General features: G+C 46.8%; 1 long non-coding RNA gene across 2 annotated transcripts in view; it reads right to left on the bottom strand.

The window, feature by feature from the left end:
• The window catches only part of LOC112546362 (uncharacterized), a 29,000-nt gene extending 14,465 nt beyond the window's left edge, over window positions 1-14,535 (bottom strand). The window contains exons 1-2 of one of the 2 annotated variants that reach the window (XR_016347003.1): window positions 14,418-14,535; window positions 12,021-12,174 (exon numbers count right to left, since the gene is read on the bottom strand). This is a non-coding gene — a long non-coding RNA (uncharacterized LOC112546362). Of the gene's footprint in view, window positions 1-12,020; window positions 12,175-14,168 lie in introns of both variants that reach the window. The other variant, XR_003090047.3, reaches the window with a different exon arrangement.
• Window positions 14,536-21,960: the final 7,425 nt, after the last annotated feature.

The raw sequence follows: 21,960 nt of genomic DNA, 5'->3' as shown, positions 1-21,960 counted from the left end.
GTAGTTGAGTATAGTGTCTAAGGTCAATAATGCTGTCCTCTCTCTCAGGGCAGTACATTTTACTGGTCAGAGTCCGTCATGGTCAGTCTTCACTCCAGGGCAGTATGGCCTAGTGGCCAGAGTCAGTAAGAAGCCCTTACCTCAGAGCAGCACAGAGAGTCAGCAAGTAGCCCTTGTCACAGTATGGCCTAAAGCCCAGAGTCAGTAGGGCTGGGGCAAGTGCCTTGGCAGGGGGACCTGGGCCCACCCTGCTCCATGGGTCCCAACCTAGGGTCCTGTGAGTGGCAGAACAGTCTACCATTCCCTCAGCAGGGAATCCAGCCAAAACATCTCCACTGTCCTCTTTGGGACAGACTGCACCAGCACCTTCCCTGGATTACTTCCTACCGATTCTGGTGGGTCAACGTTCTGTGTAGTGGCTGGGTCACTCTGGGGCTCTGTGGGGGCTGCGTAGCGGCTGTCTCCTGGGTCTTTGGTTCTTGCTGTCTGGGTCACTGTCTGCTGCAGCATGGGAGCTCTGGCTGGAGGTTCTTCTCCTTCACTGGCCAGCCCAGACTGAGCTGCTCTCTTGCCTTCATGCTGCCCCAGGACTTGGAGCATGCCCAGTCTGGATGAAGGGATGGGGCTTCTTCTGCCCACAGGGTTTTCACTCCCCTTACTCCAGTGTGGGGTACGCCCACCCCATCACAACAGGGTTTAAAAAAGCTAGATGCATTCATGGAGGACAGGTCCATCAATAGCTATTAGCCAGGATGGGTAGGAATGGTGTCCCTTTTTTCTGTTTGTCTGGAAGTGGATGACAGGGGAGGGATCATGTATCCTCTCCCTCTGGGGCACCTGCATTGGCCACTGTCGGCAGGCAGGATACTGGGCTGGATGGACCTTTGGTCTGACCCAGTCTGGCCATTCTTATGGTCTTATGTTGTTAAGCCCTGAATATCAGCACTGTCCTTATAAAATGGGGACATCTGGACACCCTCTATAGCTCACCAGAAGCAAGGGGCTATCAGATCTTTCATTTCTCCCAGAGGAACTGCCCATAAAGATTCTGCCTGGGGAGGATAAGCAGCCCCACTGGTTGACCCATCCACATTATGTAAGCTAGAAAGAAGCATAGGAAGTTGTCTGAACAAGTGAGAGACTTCCTGTCTGGCTGCTACATTGAACATGACTCTTGCTTGATCCCCAGTTCTTGATTCTGGCTATGACCCCTGGCCAAGTTCCTGGACTCTGACCTGTCTCTTTGATGACCATCCCTGACTGCCCACATCCCAGTCCTGACACTTCATCAGTAATAGCTGGCAGCTCCTGTGCTGCCCTTTCCACTATCTCAGAACAACACAACTTCAGCTTCACCGGATTAGTGCATGCATGATAGACCTATTTCCTCTGGGCTCCATCTACCTATATTGCCTGGAGATCAGACAGATAAGAACAAGAAGCAGAGTTCCTGATTATTTTAATAGGCGTTGAGGGCACCCAGCACCAGCAATGTGTGATTGTGAGGCGCCTCAGGAGAGATTCAAATGCTTCCTGGCTGATTAGCAGAGCACCCACAGCTAGGTTTGTTTTTATTGGATGTGCACATTCACACATGCCTCAGTGCACATAAAATTAATCTGCACAAGGACGGAAAAGATTAGATGGCACATTGCACAGCACCTTTTAGGATCAGGCTCACAGCTGAACAGATAGCTGGCCTGAGGGCACTGAGACCCAATCCAGAAAAACACTTAAAACTGCACTTAGCTTTAAGCATGTCCTTCTAAAATCCCATTTAAGGCAATACATTTGCTTAGAACATTTTCCAAACTGGGGACTAAACACAAGGTCTTGCCATAATTAGAATTATTTTTCTTAAATTAAGCTGCTGAATTGCTTTGCTTTCTTTTCTGGGAGCTCTCCAGCTGATGTTCTAAACACAGCCAGAGCGGGCACAAAGCAAGACTGCACAGAGCTTAATGCTTAGAGACTAGCACTCCTTATTTTTAAAGAGAAGGAGGTTGGAAAGATGACATGACCAATAGCCAGATGAAACCAGATGTCCAAATGACAGAGATGTTTTCAAGTGGGCACACTGCTGGTTGCGGACTACCTCAGAAAAGAATCAAAGCCACTAATAGGCCTTTCAATTCACCTGGTATGAGGCTGAATCGTTGCAAAATTCATTACTCACAAATCTCTGTGCTTAACTCCAGACACCTTAAATATTTCATACCAAATACTGAGCTATACAACAAAAAACACCATTATGAGGCACCCTGGATTATTTTTGTTCATTAGGGTGAGTCACATAAAACCATACTGTTCGATAAAGCACAATGTCTCATTAATTTAACCTGTTTAGGGGCTAGAAAGTAACAGTGCCTGAAAACATCTCTGGGAAGCTCATTGTCTTCAACATGCTGTAAAGTCCTCCTGTATCTCTAGGCAGAAAGTCACTGATCGTTCATACTCATAATTGTGGCTTAGGGCTTGCTCCTCGAGCTCATTCGGATGTCCCTCCTATTATCCTGCCCATTAACTTTACCACAAATTACTATCACATTTCATTGTGACCTGAAGACTCAGGGCATGAGTCTCCTCTCACTTCTGCCAGCATGGATGGGTACAGCTCCACTGAAGTCACAGGAGTCGCGCTTGTGGAAGAACCTCTGGGAGCAGAGACGCAATACCCAGAGTCAGAGTCTTGCCTCCATAACAATCACCTATTCTGTAAAGACGGGAACCTAAAGTAGCAGGTATCAATCGTTTAGTCAGAAGGACAAGGCAGCATCTCATTGCTGCTGTCATGAAGATGGGAAGTGAAGTGTTCTAATGCCAGATGCCAGTTTTTGCTTATCCGGGTTAGTGTTGTACCTGCCAAGTGGAGGCAAGCTCCTTGGACCAGGATTTTCAAATGTGGACTGTGTGTGCATATTCAGCAGTATATGCAAATGCTTACATGAGCAAGCCCCATTTCCTTGCGTATCTGGAGTGTAAATTGTTTTTTTCCAATTAAATTTTTATTGATTGCAGGTATCTGAGTGAGAAGGCACCAAGTTGCACAAGCAGAAGCAGAGATGCCCATGGATTCACTCTGACACCATGAACCTAGAGTGGCCCTTGCTCATTAACAGAATCCTCTGATTTATGGATGCAGGTGCACAAGAGATGTAGTTTCCATGGATCCACCAAAGTCAGCTGAGTCACTGTAGCACCAATTTTAACTGAACTGGCTCTGCTCAATCTTACAGCTGAGCTACATTGCTCCAACTCAGTCCCCCAGAACAGCGATGATTGCAGGTGGCTCTAGATGGACATGAGGCCCGTCTCGATCAGCTTGGGGGTCCTGATCCATAGTTGGAGACCTGCTATAGCATGGCAATTATGTTAATGAGCCAGTGTATGCAACCTTATAACAAAGCTTCCTTCCTAAAGTTGGTTATATCCGAAACCCTTGTAATAAACATTATCAAATACTCTGTCCTGCTGCCTTGCAGAGAGACTGCCAAGATCTCTGGGGAGACAAAGAACATCCTCACCTATCCCTCTCTCTAACACATGATCCCAGGGAATGCTGCAGTGTGTACTGACAGAGGCAGATGATGATTCAGAACTGCTTCGCTTTAATAATCCAGAGTCGTTAATCACTACCCGTGGGGCCCGACAGTCTAGCCAGCTATCTACCCATCTTACAGTCCATTCATCCAATCCTTACTTCCTTAACTTGCTGGCCAGAATATTGTGGAAGACCATATCAAAAGTCAAGGTATATCACATCCACTGACTTTACCATAGAAAGCATTGAGTACTTCAGCTTTTCCCACATCATCTGTCACTAGGCTACTGCCCTCATCCAATAGGGGCCCCTCTGATCAACCTCTTATTGCTAACATGCCTGTAGAAACTTTTCTTGTTACCCTTCACATACCTTGCTAGCTGCGATTCCAACTGTGTTTTCACCTTCCTGATTACTCCCCTGCATGCTCGAGCAACAGACTTATACTCCTCCCTAGTCATCTGCCAAAGTTTCCACTTCTTGTAAGCTTCCTGTCCCCCTGCGGGTATGGTGATCAAAGGTGCCCGAGAATGATCATGAGGGAAATTCATTTTGGTTATCTGCTTTTTAATGAATTTTGAAAAGTTTTTGTTCTGTCCAAGTTTGTCTTGTGTGTCTTAATTGTAATATGTATTGCAAATGTTGCTGTGTATAGAACATTGTTTTTTTAATGAAAGGGTAATTTGAGTAAAGCAGAAGCATGAATTTAAACCAACAAAATTAATAATTGGGTCCAATCAATTGGCAACTTTAAAATGTAGTGAAAGGATAATAGTTTGGTAATTGTTTAGGCTAGGAGAATGTTAACAATGTCTCCACAGGTAAACAAAAAGGAACTAGAAGTAAGTAAGGAGTGCATCACGTGAACAGAAGGATGGGAGAGGAGTACCAGCCCTCTCCCCCACCAGATTGGTTTTGCTTTAATGGCCACATAAATGAAATATTTAGCTTCTGCAAATTTTCACACCGACCCTAAAAGTGGTTTGGCCAGAGATAATAAGAAATCTGCAAGAAAATATACGGGCAAATGGGACATCAGCATATTTAAGTAAAGATGCCCACAACAATGAGGAAACTAGTAACCTCACCATTGCAATAACAGCTACTTGCCATGCTACTCATTGGTGCCTGATGCCTTAAAAGAATTATGGAATTGCATGGGTTCCTATTAACAATTAAACATCTCTGAACCATGCTTGGTCCTATAAGAGAAACAGTGACTCTAGTCAATGAAACCAGACTTCAAGTCACATACATAGAATGAATATACATTAACAGCAATGAGGAATACACGGCCTTGGACCGCCCCTCATTCATACAATTATTTTGTTTATTATAACAACATGAACACTACGAGGACAAAGAATACACAGTCCTCTGAGTTAAAGTTTGTATGGAATATTGTGGGAAAGCAGCTAAATACTGACATCAGGCCACTGAAGTTGGACCTACTGACTCCCACTGGGACTTACCACTTAAAGCCCAGACAAAGGTAACCCCTGAGGCTTGACTATCATTTGTTAAACAATGGCCATTGCTAACTTGCCCTCATTTGGGTATTATTAACCAGGACCTTAAGGACAAAATAGAGCCTCCCAATTGTGCATCATGCCCTGAACAAACCCCTGTCCCAGAACCAGGACAACTGTCACTGGTCCTTACCTTGGTGATGTTCCACACTGGTATAGACCAGCTGTGCGCTAGACTGGCTAATCGAATTGGCAAGTGCCTGATTAGGCAACGACAGGGCTTAGCAGATACCATCGCAGATTGGTTTGGGCCTGGAAACTCTGTCAGCAGCACTTATGTCATAGCCCAGAAACTGTATAGAATCCAGGCTGGTAGATGCAGTAATATCCAGTGCCCGTGAAGGCCTAGACACTAGCCAAGCCAATCGATTGATCTTGGATAGTTTGAAGGATCTGTCCAGCTCTTGTGTCCACTTCACTAGACCTAACCAGATATTTGGACCAGAGACTAATTGGATTATTAATTAATGAAACTAAATTAAAGGTATTAGAAGGTATTGAAGAATAGGGTAAGCTTTAGCCACTACCACCCAGCCCTTATGGAGGTGGTGAGGCCCCATTGCCCCCGTGCCTATCCATGGGAGTGGGGAAGTAGACAATCCTTGAGGACCCAAAGACCCACCTGGACAGACCATAGTATAACTTTTTGTTTTTGGCCCCTCTGGGGATTCCTCACTCACAGTGATCAGAATGATAACCTCCCTGCCTGGACCAAAGCAGGGGCATATAGGGTGTGTCTAGACTACATGCCTCCGTTGACGGAGGCATGTAGATTAGACAGATCGGCAAAGAGAAATGAAGCCATGATTAAACTAATCGCGGCTTCATTTAAATTTAAATGGCTGCCCTGCTCTGCTGACAAACAGCTGATCAGCTGTTTGTCGGCAGATCGGGGCAGTCTGGATGCGCCACAGTCACAAGGAAGCCTTTGTTGATTGGCGCAGGTATGCCTCGTGAAACCAGGTTTACCTGCGCCAATCAACAAAGGCTTCCTTGTGACAGCGGCGCATCCAGACTGCCCCGATCTGCCAACAAACAGCTGATCAGCTGTTTGTCGGCGGAGCAGGGCAGCCATTTAAATTTAAATGAAGCCGCGATTAGTTTAATCATGGCTTCATTTCCCTTTTTCGAATAAACTAATCTACATGCCTCTGTCGACGGAGGCATGTAGTTTAGATATACCCATAGATAGAGTCGAGGGCATTGCTTATTCTGAAGGTGTGGGAGCCTCACTGTACCCAGAGATTGTTGCACCCACTTTGATAAGGAAATTTTATGTACCTGCCTATTTAACATCATGACGAATCTGCCTAGGTTTGATGTGGTTGTCACAGAAAAACAAATGAACATTGAGCTGGTCCAAATAAACGGTACCTACTGGTGTTTGACTATCCAGACAGATCACTCCATCCTGCCCCTCTACATATCCGTCTGTGTGTATAACAGCCCCTCGCCGGATGATCCTGACCGTTGATGGAATGTGGCTCTATCGCACTTCGGCAGTAATGGGTAACCCAACATGAGATCCTGAGTGGCATGGCGGAAGTAAGTACCCAGAGGAGGGTTTACTGGCCCTGCAGGCAAAGATCGAGGAGTTGATGGCCAATGCCCAGAGATATATTGGGGCTGGCCGTCTGAGGTAACAAAGATAGGGAAACATCGTGGACCAGGCCAAACACCTACCTCTGAGGCACTCAACCAGGCAATAGAGGTCAAACTTATAATCATGGGCAGCGCCAGTAAGGCGATGAAATATCTTGGGGATGGATTTTAATAGTGTTTGCCAAATTATGTGGGGAGTTTTGACTATAACATTCATAATAGTTCTGGTGCTGAACCAGTGCTTCCAGAGTAAATTAAAACACCTTAAATTGTTGTATTTAACCTGGTGGGTTAAGGAGAACCCCAAAGTCAAGAGAAAGGAACTATAGGAGTAAACTGAGGCAGTTCATGGTATCTTGCTGAGAACTGACATGTCAAATCATTAGGCCAGCCCTAGGAATCATACAGTACAGCAGTTACTGTGACCCTGGTTCCCCTGGCAAAGGGGAACATTCCAAAGGGCCTCACTTTGATAAGGCCGGTACCAAACAACCGCGCGGGATTGTTTGTACTCTTTGCTTTATTCCTAGGAAAAAAGCTTGGTTCCAAAGAAGCCAGCTGGCTTTTAGCTCAGAGAATAGAGACTCTCATATCCATCAGTGAAAGACCGCTCTAGAAAGACCTTTGCCAAGTTTTGCTAACCACCACCACCACTGTGAAGTGCTAAGAACTGACTGTTGGCCAATGCTTCTCACTGCAAAAAGATCCCTCCATCTTGAAATGATCCCACCCTGACTGCTGATAAGCCTCTCTCTCCTGCTGGTCCTGCTTTCCCACCTGCTGGACACCAGAAGAACCAAAATATTACAGGGTGATGTGCTGGTAACCTCTCCCCTGAATGATGCTGAACCACGACTGTTTCAAGGAAAAAAAGAGGAAAAGTCCACTCCTCTGACACCGCCAAAGCCCAGAGATTCCTACTACAAAAGGACATTAAGAACTGACCTTGGTGAAAGAAGCGAAGTATTGTATATTGTCAAGGAGATACTTCTGGGAGTGGTTTGGGTTTCTCCCTTTGATCTGGACTCTGTGCTTACGGACAGCTACCATCAGCATGTACTGCCCTCCCTAACTGGGTTTTTAGATGCAATTAACCCTTAAGTTCCAAATACCCTTTAACTGGATTACCTTAGTACCTGACAGATTCCAAAATCTGCTTTCACTCTTATCAGAGGTTCAAAGAAATCTCTGAATATCTGTTTAATCCATAGCCCATTCTCTCTGGTGTACTAATTATGATATGTTGTGTTATGTTGCTAAAATTATAGAACAGCCCCATCATAGAATTATATTGGGGATATTAATGATTATATTGCTTTTGCTTATTAAAGGTTTCATATTTGATTGTTGTTGTAAAAGAGGTAGTAATAGAAATAGCTTTTATGTTTGTAATAATTATGTAATGTTTAATGAAAATAAAGGTTTAGAAAGGTAGTTGTGCTGTAAGCACAAAAGTGGGAACTGTGGAGGCAGGAAAAGGAAATGAGGGAATTTGTGTGCCGTCATCTTGGTCTTGATAACAACAGAGCAAGAGTCGGGCTAAGTCTGCGGCCTGACAACGCGAGATCTGTAATTAGACGCTGCCTTTGTCTCTCGCCTCCATACGGAGATAAGGATAGAATGCTGACTCTGGCAGGGACCTTGAGATAAGGAGCATCTGGGTGGAACTAAAATAACTGTTAGCCATTGGTGTTTGTAATGGGAAGGAGACTAATTGTTATTGTTATTATATCTAATGGACAGTATATAAACTGCTTCGTAATTGCTTGTATTTGAAGATCTGCCTCAGAGGGGGGAAGGGGAACTTCCCCCCCTGTCCGAACCAGTTTTTCCCTTGCTGCAGCTTGTAATAAAAGTGCCTCTGAATACTTGTTGCTTACAAACGCAGAGTGAGGACAATGTTTTCTTCCACAGGCTTTAAATCGGAATCCTGTTTCACTGCCGCATGTAGACACGGGCAGTTACTTCAGGCTAGTCAATTTCTAAAATGGCGACCGGATGGGAACATGCAAATGAAGTGCGGGATATTTAAATCCTGGGCTTGATTTGCAATTCCGGTCGTCCTCATTAGCCTCCCTAGATCGATCTAGGGGACTAGTGTAGACATACCCTAAAGTAACTAGGCATGGAAATACTTTCTCTGAACATTCTTAGTCGCCAGCAGCTAGGCAGTATGTAACGCATCCTCATAATGCCTGCAAAACACATGCGTGCTGGAGTCCAGTTTGCACAGGGTTTCTTGCATTGCGCAGGGTTTCTTGCCATATTAGGCTGAAATAGAATTTTATGGTTTTTAGTTTGCCATTGCAGTGTATGCATATTAGGCATGGATTTCTCTAAAGCCATCGCTCAAACAACCTTATCATTGCAATTTTTTGCCACTTCCCTTGTTTACACATGTGTGAGCTATTATTGCAGTGACATTTCATCTCCTCAGCCCATTGCCATCTGGAATAAGGTTCAGTCTCAGTCACAAGCCTACTGGAAAAGTATGTGGAGGGGCCGGAACCCAAAGGGAAGGCCAATGAGGAGTTTGGTAAAAGCAGGCCCACCAACAGAGGGTTGGCAAAGGGGACAACCAGCAATTTAAAAGGGCCCTGGTCTCTCAGCAGCCACCACTGATACTGCAGCAGTGGTGGTGGCCAGGGGTCTGGGCCATTTAAATAAAAGATTACGTCCTGTGTGGTGCACTCCAAGTGCTGCTGGGAGGTTGGTCAGCACTGAGGGCTAGTTGCCCCAGCTTTGCCCCTTCTTCCTGAGGGCTTCGCACCTTGTTCAGGGGCCAGCACCTTGCTATTCTGTCCTCCTCCCACCTGGTAAAAGCCCCTATTTTCTCTGGATCACAGCTAGCAATGCACGGAGTGTTCACCTGCTCTCCACGAAGGAGCTGAGTAAAAGAGCTGTGGGAGCTTGGGCCTACACAACTTCAGTGAATACTGTAGGGAGACTGTCCCCAAAGGATGGGATGATTCCAGTTCATATGGGACATGGGGGAGTGTAGCCAGACATGAACCCCATCTTGTTCCCCCCCCCCCTCGAGAGCAAGAGAAAGGCAGTCAGCCTTTGATGCCCAGGGAACGCAGGTGTGCTGCCTGTCCCTGACTCTACCATAAACAGAAACCAGACAGTAAATGGGCTAGCTGACGACCTGGGGGCCTCCCGTTGCCCTGATGGCTAGTACCAGTAATTGACACGCCTGCACTGTCCCAGGAGAGGAATCTTTGCCCATCACATACCAGAGGTGCCCATTGTCTGCATTTTCCCAGGTGTGAATTATGCTTTGCACCCGTCATGGGAAACTTGGCATTCAAAGCCATTTTTCCTAATTGGCCACTTGAGACCAGGAACAAGCCTACGTGACCCAAGGGGTATAAAGAGGGGTTTAGTAGCCCACCCCATTTGAGCTCCAATTATCTACACCTGCTGGCAGGTATTGATTGTCTCCCAAGGTCTGTGGGACACCCAACCTCGTCCTACTTCTTCCCGAGGGATTGAGAGAAAGACGCTGGCCACGCCAAGTCTGGAACGCAGGGGTGAGACTATATACCTGCTAGGTGTCTATTTTGCATGCATTTAATAAGAGCTCAGAGAACCAAAAGGGTTTCATGGTACCTGTAAGTGACTTATTAGTGTAATTTGTATCCTGTCCTTTGTAGTGGCTGTGTTATCTGTAACACAGCAGTAGCATTTAACGGCTAAGTTTACCCTGTAACAATAAAATAGTAACTGTTTAAGCTTTAACCTGACTCCTTCAGTTGCTGTAACAGAACCAAGCACAATTTAAAAGAACTTCAGCCGGTCATAAGGGACAGGTATAGGGAGAGCTTGGGCGTTTGGATTTGTGTCACTCCCAGGTGACAGATCCATTGGGCATCTCTCAGCCTCCCCAGGCTGCCCGCTGTGAAGGGATCATGTATTCTAGCAGCTAAAATATGAGGTGTAATAAGCTCTCCATGTAAACTTGTTGGGGCGCCCGTCAACCTCCTCCAGGTTGCCCGCTGCAAGGGACCCTGGTCTCAGTAGTTGAAGTCTCGGGTGTATAACACAAACACACACCACTCACTGCCCTGACTGTTGGCTGACAGAATGGACCCTAGCACTCTTGTGGTCTCATTTGGGAGGGATATGAGACAGTGAAAGCGAATGCCCAGGACTCAAGTGGAGCATTGGAAGGGATGCTTATCAGATTGGATGATTTGGGGGATGCTATTAGATCTCATATGGAGTATCAAAGGGGATCACTTTTGAGACATGCATCCAGTGATTAATTAGGACATTTGAGGGCACTTAATCTTCTTCCACCCAGAACCCCAGTGAAACACAAAAGGCCAATTTTTCCTTGAACTTGAGTCTCAACCAGATACAGACTGTGTCACTTTCTATTGGCATCAGCAATGCAGCTGCCTCCATAAACCACTCAAAACATCAGTTCTCCTGCAATCTGCTTCTAACATTTTACTGATCAATAAATGCTCTTCCTTCTGTACCTGTCTGCTATAAGGCTCTTCTCTTTAATTCCCCGGATATGTTCCACAGGACACAGATCCAGAAGGGGAGAGTGATGATATTGCATGTAACTAGTCTGTGTTGAAGCTCATAGTAGGTGACCTATTCACTGCTGCTTGACTGAGTTGGAGGTAATTTGCTGTTTTTATAGGACTTGACATTGGCCCCTCAAAGAACAAACCATGCTTCAGCCTGAAAGAGGCTGAAGACCTGACAAATTATTCTCTGGTGTTATTTTTAGCATTGTCCAGCAGACACCACAGAGAGGAAAATGAACAGCTGCAATTCAGCTGCTGTTACAAGTTGTTACAGGCCTGCCAGTTCCAGGCTATGACTGTCAGGTTTGAGCGAGTTGGACACCAGTAATCAGGCAAAGCTGTTGTTTGTGAGCTCCTCATGGACGCTTGACTTTTCATCTTGATTAAAGACTACAATGAGTAATAGAATTAGCAAGGCAGCCACCCCAATCCTTTCACTGCTCCTGAAATCAGGTCGCCTGCCTGCTGTGGATGTGCTCTTCCTCAGGGCTACCAATTAGTGGCACCAGCTGCTAGCCTGGATTCCAAGCCAGTAACTATTACCAAACACATACCATTAGCTTTAAAAGGCATTTGGAACTTGAGAATATATTACATGACTGACATATTGTACAGCTTTATGGGCCTTTCTCTCAACTAGTCCTTTCTCTCAACTATTTTTTGTCCAACAATTTCTTGGTTTGCTACAGAGATTAGTCAGAGAGAGAAAGAGAGAGAGAGAGAGAGAGAGCTCATATAAGAAGATGGTATTTGGAAAGATTCAATTGTTCTATTCAGTAACAGTTTCTATTCAGTAGCAGTTACCTGCTTTCATTAGAACCTTAATGACTCTTTGTTCCTGTAAAGGAGGCAGGTGCAGACAGAGTCAGAGACCAGGGCTCCATTCCTAGCTCTATCATGGGCTCGGTTTGTTGTTGTAGAGAAGTCACTTCACCTCTCAGTGCCTTGGTTACCGTATCTGTAGGATGGGAATAAAGAGAATGACTCTTCTTGTTACAGTGCTTTGCGACAGATAGCCATACAAAGCACCATATAATTGCAAAATATTTGCAATATAAGGAGCAGGATGAGCAGTCTCATGGCTTTTTGTACACTTTGTAATGTGGGTGGTATCTGGGCTGAATGTTCCTAGTTTGTCTCACCCAAGGACAACTTGTAAGCTGAATACAAAGGAGGCTTTCTGAGTTCTAGCACTGTTCCATAAGTGCACACTAAGGAGAAGTCACCTCTAACATTCCACTGGCTTCCTGCCCCCATTTCACATACAGCCTTACTTAACCATTCAGCATCCTGGGAGGGATTCCCTCCAAAGACCCATGACACATAGAGAATCTCACGTCATGTTTGAAGACAAACAGTGCTGTGCACTTTGCCTGGGCAATACTACCCTTGTGTTATTTAAAGTAAGTGCATGTCAGGAATAAAATTCAGGTGACCATCATTCTTAATGAACTTTGGACCAACAATGGTGGCTTCATTATGTAAGCAGGTTCTGAATCAATACTTCCATTACTGCCAGCTGGAATTGGAAAGAAATCCTGGGTTTGGTTATGTTCACTCAGTTTGCTTAGGCCTGCTAGGTATTCAACAGTTAGAATGGTGTTGGCCCATTGTAAGCAATTTGCTTGTTGAGAAGTCACAAACTGTGTTAACCTTAAATGCAGGAATTGTAAGATATTGGGGATATGTGGAAAAGTCAGATTGTGTTTAACTTAGTTCAAAGGAGAGAAACTGTTAATGTACAGAATCTCGGATGGACAAGGCTTCCTGTGCCAAAACTCTGTGAGGTCTAATGTGGTGAGGGCAAAATTCTGAACCAGAAGACTGTATGCCCTTCAGGCATGAGCTGTAAGACTGGTTCAACCTGTTTCTGCCCTGCTCCTCCCGTTCTAATGATAGAATTGGAATAGACTCCATAAGGAGTCTCTTTATTATTTTAAAATTTATTCCAGTGGATGCTGGAATTTTTTAACTGGGCTGTTGCGGGCCAAGATCTGAAAACACTGAAAAACTGAAATAGTCACTAGGTTTGGCTCAGATTTCACGGGGCTGATAGGAGCAGTGGCTGGCGGGAGGGTCCAGTGGAAGCAGTGGCAGGTGGCAGGTGGCCAACAGGAGCACCTGACAGGAGGGGGCTGGCAGGAGCTGCAAATGAGTGACATTGTCACATGCCCAATGAGGCTGGACATCATGATGACGTACCTATGAACTCTGGGTCTGCCCTGACTGAACAGAACTGTGAATGGTGTGTTTGAAGAGGGTGGGAAGCACACTATCTAAGTGGAGGGTTGAACTAAGAGCCTTGAAGCAAAAGATTCTACCCTGAGGACTCTAGGGCTGTCTACATTGGCCCCTATTCCGTAATAGGGATGCAAATGTAGCACTTTGGAATAGGCAAATCCGCGGGGGATTTAAATATTTGCATTAACATGGCTGCCACTTTTTTCCGGCTTGTAGATAAGCCAGAGAAAAGCGCCAGTCTGGACGCGATCCTCCAGAAAAATAAGCTCTTTTCCGGAGGATCTCTTATTCCTACTTTCAAGTAGGGGCCAATGTAGACACAACCTAAGGATGGTATCTTGCTTATACTTTGTTTATGTGTTTTTCCGTAGATTAATGTTAGATTACTGTTATTAAATAGACTGCTTCTGTCTCCGACTCAGTGCTTGCAAGGGGGGAAGAAGTGCCGCTAAAGGCACCCAGTGGGTAAGCTGAAACTTTCCCAGTTTATGGGGTGAGGGCTCGAGCCAGCTGGTCCCCTTGTTGAAGGAACGCCCCCTAGATACTGAATATTGCTCTGCTGGCTACCAATTGCTACTGGCAAAATGGCTACAATTACAACTGTTCATGTGCAATCAGAACCTTTGAAAGGTACTCATGGAGACCCCGTGGCCCATCTAAGGACCACTGTAACCCTACCAAACAGAAATCAGTCAGGCTAGCTGCTCATACCTTGACTCTGAACAGCCAGTTAGCGACCAAGTTCTCTGATCAGAAAACTGGGAAAGGGGTCACACCAGACTGTGGAGGACCTATCAATGTCAGGGGAGATACCACAGCCCTCCGCCCCAGGAGCTGATGGACAGGGCTAGGCACTGGAACCCCACCCCACAGGAAGAGTCGGTCACTGTGACGGGGTGGGGCCCACCTACTTCCCCGAAGCAGGCCCACCCCGCACGGACCCTGCGATCGCGCTCTCACTGTTGGGGACGGCACGACAGGGACTGAAGAGCTGCGAGCGGTGCAGCGCCGCCCTGCATCAGCAGAGCAGCGGGATGGCTGGCGTTGCCAAGCAACGCGCCCCTCACGCGGGAAAAATCATGGCGGCCGGAAGTGACGTCAGACACCCGGGGGGGGGGGCGGGCGCGGGGTAGTATAAAGCCCCGGGGAGCACGGGGAAGAGGAAAGGCGAGTTGGGGTAAGGAGCGAGGAGCACGGGATAGGGGAACGGAAGCAGGCAGGGTGGAAGTAGCCCAGGGCAGGGCACGGAGCCGGCGCACCGGGGGTTAAGGAATTAGACCCCTCCGGTGGGACAGGTCCGAGTGACTCTGTCCTTGGGGCCCTGGGCTGGGGTCTGGGAGCGAGGGTGGGCCCAGACCCCCCACCCTGCTCACCCGAAGTGCAGCGGAATTGAGGAACAGTTAATAACTCTAGGCACGCAGTTCAGGCGGGCAGCAAAGAGGGAAGGGGGGCAACGGGACCCCCACAGTCACCCAGCAGCTGCAGTGCCTTTCTTGCTACTCTTGGTAGCCTCAGTAAGCCCCTTAGATCTCCCAGGCCTCTGGCTTGAATGCCCCACCCCGTGTCCTGAAGCCTCCAACCTGTGTCCCCCACACCTCCCAGCTCCCTGCCATGACTCCTGTATCCCTATCCCTTGTCCTGAGCTGCCCACACACCCAACCCCATGCTCTGACTCCTGCAATATCTGCCCTGAACTCCCAAATCCTTCTCTGATTCTTGCACTTCCCACACCTCCAGCCCCCTGACCTGAACAACCTGAGCAATGCCAGGTAAATCTTCTAATACATCCATAAACCGGCATTTTTCATAATACTAACATTCCAGAATGGGAATTGCTGATGTTCCAGGATGGGTCAAGTGAATCAGTCAAAAGCAGGATAGTAGCAGAGGGGGAGGGGAAGAAGTGAGGGAGTAGGATAGGAGAGGATAGGATCTCAAACTGCTCATCGATATAGGGGGTAGAACAGTAATTGAACTGGGGAATGGGGTGGGAATGTAGGGCACAGATAATAATGCTACCAGCTGCCTCTCACACAGCATTTTACAAAGGAGATCAGTATCTCCATCTTCCTGATGGGGAAGCTGAGGCATAGCAAAACAAAGTGATTTGCCCAAAGTTAACAGACAGTGGGTGATACATGCAAACATAAGAACAAAACACCAGGCTCTGGACACACAGAATGAAAGCAAATGACTGGCTCCATAAAGAAGCATAGTAGAGATCAATAAAGCCCTGCTCCAGTGACAGAACATCTTCTAGTGCCTGGCATGATTCCCCGTAACCAGTGCTGACCTGTCCAAGCCACCTTTATAAATGACTGCAAATTAAGAATGTCTGGAGATAGAAATCCAAATACAGAAGATGGGCTACAATGATCTAGGCCTTAAAGAAATAAAATCCCTTGATGAAACACATAACATTAATATAAAAGAAAAAAACTGGCTAAGAGCAAATGGGCAAGTGCTTAATTACAGGGTACATCCAGCTATCAACAGGATCAGACAAGACAGGTTATAAATATCAACCCTAGCTCAGGTCATTCCCTGACATTTTAAGCAATATAATTTTGAGAATGCACAGTGGCATCTCAATGTCCCTGACACTAATGCTGCGTTCGGGGAAGAAAGTGCCAGCCTCCAGCTTGTGTTACGGGCTGGAGTTGTGGAAAACACAGGCATCATGTGCCTTCCCCAACCAGCCAACGAAGATGTCTGTGAACTGACCACAGTGGTCGCCCAGCTCCTGCAGCACCATAGAAAAGTATCCCTTTGGGTTTATATACTGTGCTTCATGGCGGTCGGGGGTCAGGATGGGGATGTGGGTTCCATGAATAGTTCCCCCACAGTTTGGGAAGCCCAGGGCAGCAAATCTGGCCAATGATGGAGTCCAAATTGCCCAGGCAGATGACCCTGCCCAGCAGAATGGTGTTAATGGCCCTCACCACCTGCAGAAGGAGACAAAGAAATAAAACAGAGAAGCAAAGGGATGCCTGAGCCCTGGGGAGGTCCCCAAGCCCTTCCCCCATTCCCTCTACAAACACCCCAGGAGCCACCCGCAATGAAGCCCACGACCCCTGCTGGACTGTGTGAGAGACCCCCCCCCCCTCAGGGGGGGTTCATGACTGCAGAACCCCCCCTGAGACAGGGCTTCCACCACCACCCCAGCCCACCTTCTTTCCCTAGGTTCCCCCTTTCCAGTACCCCCCCCCCCCACCAGAGACTGCAGCCATACCTGCATGAGGAGGGCCCCACACTAAACTGGTTGCTCACTGATAGGTAACTGTCAGGCATGGAGAGTTTCCAGACAGTAATGGCAACAGGCCTCTCCAGGGGGATAGCGGGTCACATCTGGGTGTCCTGTCTTCTGAGAGCAAGGGCAAACCAGGCACACAGCTCAAGGAAGTTTTGAAGCCACTGCTGGTCATCCCACCGCTCCATCACCAGCTGGTCCCACCAATCGGAACTGGTGTCCAGCCTCCAGAAGCATCACCCCCCCCCCATGAGGTGTGGTTGCAAGGGCATTGCACCCACACACAGGCAGAGGTTCTCAATGATGAGCTCAAGGTAGAGCTCATGCAGGACCATGAAGGCAGCCTGAAGACCATGAGGGCAGTGTGGGGCCATCCACATGCTCGGGGGAGCTCTGGCTCCATAGCGGGGAGTGCTGTGATATCCTGAAGCAGGACAACCAGAGCACACAGTGAAAATGCTTTGCTGTCCCTCAGAGAGGTAGGCAAGCAAGCAGAAGAACCTGAGAAATGGCTGTTCGGGGTGGGAGGAGTCCCTTTGAGCTCGCGTCTCAAATAGCCTCAGGCAGCAGCACCCAGAAGCATCTGCTGACCTAATGCCCTGCCTGAACTGGTTTTGGGTGGCCTTAAAAGTGAGATAGTGTCTAATCAACATCTATTTCATTGCGTTTTTTGTGTGTAGACATGCTAATTTGAAATAAGCGTGCAGAGTAGACGTACTCTTAGTTCCATTCAGAGGAGGAAATGACGGGATAAATCCACCACCTCAAGGCTCAGAAGCTGTTCAGGGCAGCTTCCTGGGCTGTCTGTATAGTGCACATTGGGCTTTCAGTCCTGACTAGGGCCTTTGGATGATTCTGCAAATCAAATAACAGAGAGATTATGGAGGGGATCTGAGGTTCTCTAAGCTACCCTTGTACCTTTTGATCCTGAAGTGCTCAGGGGGATGAAATGGCCCCTAGTCTAATAGTGAACACATCTTAGTTATAGCAGCCTCATGGGCTTCCTTGTGGGCCACAATACTGCCTGGAATCTCTGCAACACATCTCCTCCCCTCCACACACTTGAGGGCTACCTGAAAAAATGAGGAAGAACAGCACTTATGCAAGAGGGGGGGCTTTGCACAAAAATGGACCCTAATTAATTATGCAAACAAAGTTCGACAATATTTTACTCACACTTCATTTGCATAAGCTTTTGTGGAAGAAGGGTGCAGTATAGACGTAGCCATAGAGTCCTACCACCTGCCACATGTCAGAGATTTGTGAGACACGTCCTCAAAAAGCAACCATTTGGCTGTCTTCTGCAGTACCTCTGCAAGGGGAGAGGATAGGGTGGGGAGAGGGTAGATGGGCGCAAGGTGAAAGGGGGAAGCAGTAGAGGAGAAGGTTACAGGAGCCAGATGATGGAGGGTGGAGCTGTTCAGTGAGAAACAGATACAGACATGGGGCACAGGGACAGAATGGTCATAGCTACACTTCCCTACAAAACACAGGAGTCCTCTGTTTCGACATTCCTTTGCTGTCAGCAAAGAGCTGGCAAAGTGTGTGTCTCATCCTCCACTCTACTGTCTGGCCCACATAGGGTATTGTCTCCATTGCAGCATTGTTCTGGAATAATGGATATTATTCCAAAATACCTATGTGAGCATCTACACAGCAAGCCTGTTATTTCAAAATAATATCGAAATAACAGGAGTCTTATTCCGACTTCTGTAACCCTCTGGCTGTGTCTACATTGGCACCCTTTTCTGGAAAAGGGATGCTAATGAGACACTTCGGAATTGCAAATGCTGCGGGGAATTTAAATATCCCCCATGGCATTTGCATGAACATGGCTTCAGGATCTTCCAGAAAAGGGTTTATTTTCCGCAAGATCCCGTCTAGACTGGCGCTTTTCTCCGGCAAAACCCTGAGCCGGAAAAAAGCGGCAGCCATATTTATGGTCGGATGGCCACTTATGCACCCAGGAGCAGGTGAGCATGAAAGTTAAAGAACCTATGTCAAAGTCAGGGAGCACAGTTCCCACTGAGGGGTGGCACCACAGGCCTGCCCCTATTATATCCAGCTCCACCACATCCTGAGGGGCAGGCCAGTCCCTCCCCCACTCCTCATTGTGGACTCCGAGCTGGAGACCTCCATCATCACCACAGCCAGTGAGGAGGAGGAGGAGAAGTAGAAGGAGTCGGATGAAGCTAGCACCAGCTCAAGGCCTGCCTGCCAGCCAGGAGGTCTAGCTCACCCTGGAGTTGGTACCCCTCTCTCAGAATGTCTCCTGGGCATCATCCAAAGCTGGGGAAGGCCCCTCAGGTGAATATCATTACTTTCCCATGGTACCTATGGGTGGAGGTGGCTGCTGCACGCTCCTCAGTTGGCCTTCTCGGCCTGGGGTTTGCACGGCAGCCTGTTCAAGTGGGTGCACGTGGAACATCAGTCCAGGGCACACAGCCCCAGGAGGCCATTTTAATGCAAATTAGGTGTGTGATATTTAAATCCTGCCTCATTTGCAATGTTGACCTGTCTAATCTGCATCCCTCTGCTGACAGAGGGATGCAGTCTAGACATACCATGGCAGTCAGATTGGCAGACATGCTGAGCACTCACTATTACAAGTGAAGTCAATGGAAGCTGTGTTTGAATATATAAAGTGCTATAAAAATTCTAAGCACTCTGAAAAAAATCTGGTCCCACATGTTCAATTTCTCTATGTCTCAGTTACCCAGCTGCAAAATGGTATAATACTGCCTAATCACACAGGAGGTATTTAAAGATATATTCATTATTGTTTCTGAAGTACACTGATACAAAAATTGATGAGCTGTACAGAAATTTATAAGCGGACATTAGTAATTTTGTATTGAGTCCAAGGTTTGAATAGCATTCATTGAATAAGGCCTGGGGGCACCTCTGAATGAGGTGAACAAGGCAGAGGTCCCATGAGAGAAAAATAGTATGTGATTATGTAATTAAAGGCCATATCACAATACATACACACAAAAGGACCAAATTAAGGTTGCAAAGTTGTCTTTAAATTTGGCATTTGCTAAGTTTTGAGTGTTTGACTTTGCAAGCTTAACATTTTTAATGTGGGGTGTTTTTAGACATTATATGTGTATATTTAATATATATGTTACATACATCACTTTTGTAGAGCACTCTCCTAACACAGGTCAGTTTTTGGTGAGCATGCATATGGCTCAGTATTAAGATTGGGCTTGATACACAGTTTGGACATTGCAATTAGTTGAAAAACACAAGGAAAGGTATCAGATGTTAAGTGGTTGTAGGTCCCTGATACAAAAGAGGGCATGGGCACCTTGTACCAGCACAGCTCCCTTCTAGGAAGATTTTTCACCATCTAGGGTCCTATGCCCTGAGTTTCAATGGCAGAACCCATAAAGGAATCGAGTCCCTCTCCCATTTCTGGACAATGCCTTTACAAGAGACACAAAGCCCGGCATTCTAATGGTTACATTTTCCTTTCTTTCTTATCAAAATAAAAAGGTTTTATTGTTAGCCAAAAGGAAATGTTCTCCACTGTGTTCCTTCAGATGCCTAAGGAGCAGCACACACAATTTTTGTCAATGTGCCTAAGGAACATTTAAGGCTTTCAACATGAATGTGTCATTTCCCATTACAGGCCACCAAAGGGGCAAATTCGGTGAAGAAGCCTGTATGGGCATAATGTGAATTTCAGTGCATTTTACTGTTTCTGGAAGAGCTCTCAAGGCTGTATGCTCCGGCTAGGGCTGCCTTCTATGGGCTGTTAAAGAGCAGTGTCTCAGAGCATTCTTATCAATGGGGAGTCCATAACTGTTACAGAGTGTGGCAGAGCTAGGTCTGAGACTGCTGTAAACAGGGCTGCTGACTTTTCCTCTCTGTCCTCTTGTTACAGAGCCCACTGCATTCGAAGCACTCCTGTGAATAGGGCTAGTTCTAATAATTACCAGTGGAGTTGTGATTCAGCTGCCCAGAATTGAAGGCAGTTACTTTCATGACGCCATCATCCCCTTTCAAAAGGTGCAAAGGGGTCTAGCTAGCATAATTCCAACCATGCTCATGCATTGCCCATCCAGTGTCATTGCTGGTGTAAGCTCTCTGTCTGCCCACTGCAGTCAGAGAGAGCTGTTCCAGGAATGTTCTGTGCTTGAGATCTGTATATGTACAGCGTTAATAGATGAAATGACAGTGTACAGCCCTCAAGATTATGTAGCATAGTTCCTGAGATTATAGCATCAATGAAATATATTATTGTACATGGCACATAGCTTCCTTTTTTTGCAGCTCCATACATCAGCTCCTAACAAGAGCCTGTCCCTGGGTTTCAGTGGCTGTTGGATCACACTCTGAATTAGTACATACCTAGGCATTTGTAAACAGACTTTGAACAATGTCTCAAGACCAAACTATAAAACAGTGTCCTGAGTAATACAGGGGATTCCCAAGAACAGCTAACATCAGCAGAGGAGGTAGAACAAAGTGCTGCAGGATTTTCTTCTTAGGAGTGAAGTTTTCTACTGGGGGTTACTGCTTTTATTCAAATGGTATAAGATTAAATATAGCCACAGGGCTAGACTGGCTCCCTTTCATATATTTTTGCATTACCCCATCATCAAAGAGCTGATTTGAAGCATTACCTAAGGATTTCCTAGGAATCATAGGGATGTGCTATAGCAGGGGTGGGGAACCTCAGGCCTGGGGGCCAGATGTGGCCCCCTGCTTGCCTGGATCCAGCCCCAGAGGCTCTTCTGTGTGAGGAAAACGTGGGGAGGGTCTTTCTCCTTCACAGTCAGGAGCCACGTCAGTGAGGGTTTGTTTTGAGTTTTTTTGTTTTGTTTTGTTTTCATAGAATCATAGAACCGTAGAGCTGGAAGAGACCTAACATCCAACCTGGACCTCTCCCACTGCAACTTGAGACCTTTGCTCCTTGTTCTGCCATCTGTCACTACTGTGAACAGCCTCTCTCCACCCTCTTTGGAACCTCCCTTCAGGAAGTTGAAGGCTGCTATCAAATCCCACCTCACGCTTCACTTCTGCAGACTAAACAGACCCAAGTCCCTCAGCCTCTCCACATAAGTCATATGCTCCAGCCCCCTAATCATTTTGGTTGCCCTCCACTGGACCCTCACCAATGCGTCCACATCCTTTTTGTGGTGGGGGGACCAGAACTGGACACAATACTCCAGATGTGACCTCACCAGAGCTGAATAAAGGGAAATAATGACATTTCTGGATCTGCTGGCAATGCCCCTCTTA

Source organism: Pelodiscus sinensis, chromosome 17 (assembly GCF_052426305.1).
Source record: "Pelodiscus sinensis isolate ZL-2025 chromosome 17, ASM5242630v1, whole genome shotgun sequence".
NCBI classification, from domain to species: domain Eukaryota; kingdom Metazoa; phylum Chordata; order Testudines; family Trionychidae; genus Pelodiscus; species Pelodiscus sinensis.
Note: the sequence above shows the minus strand (reverse complement) of the source record. Positions and strands in the feature narration are given on the sequence as shown.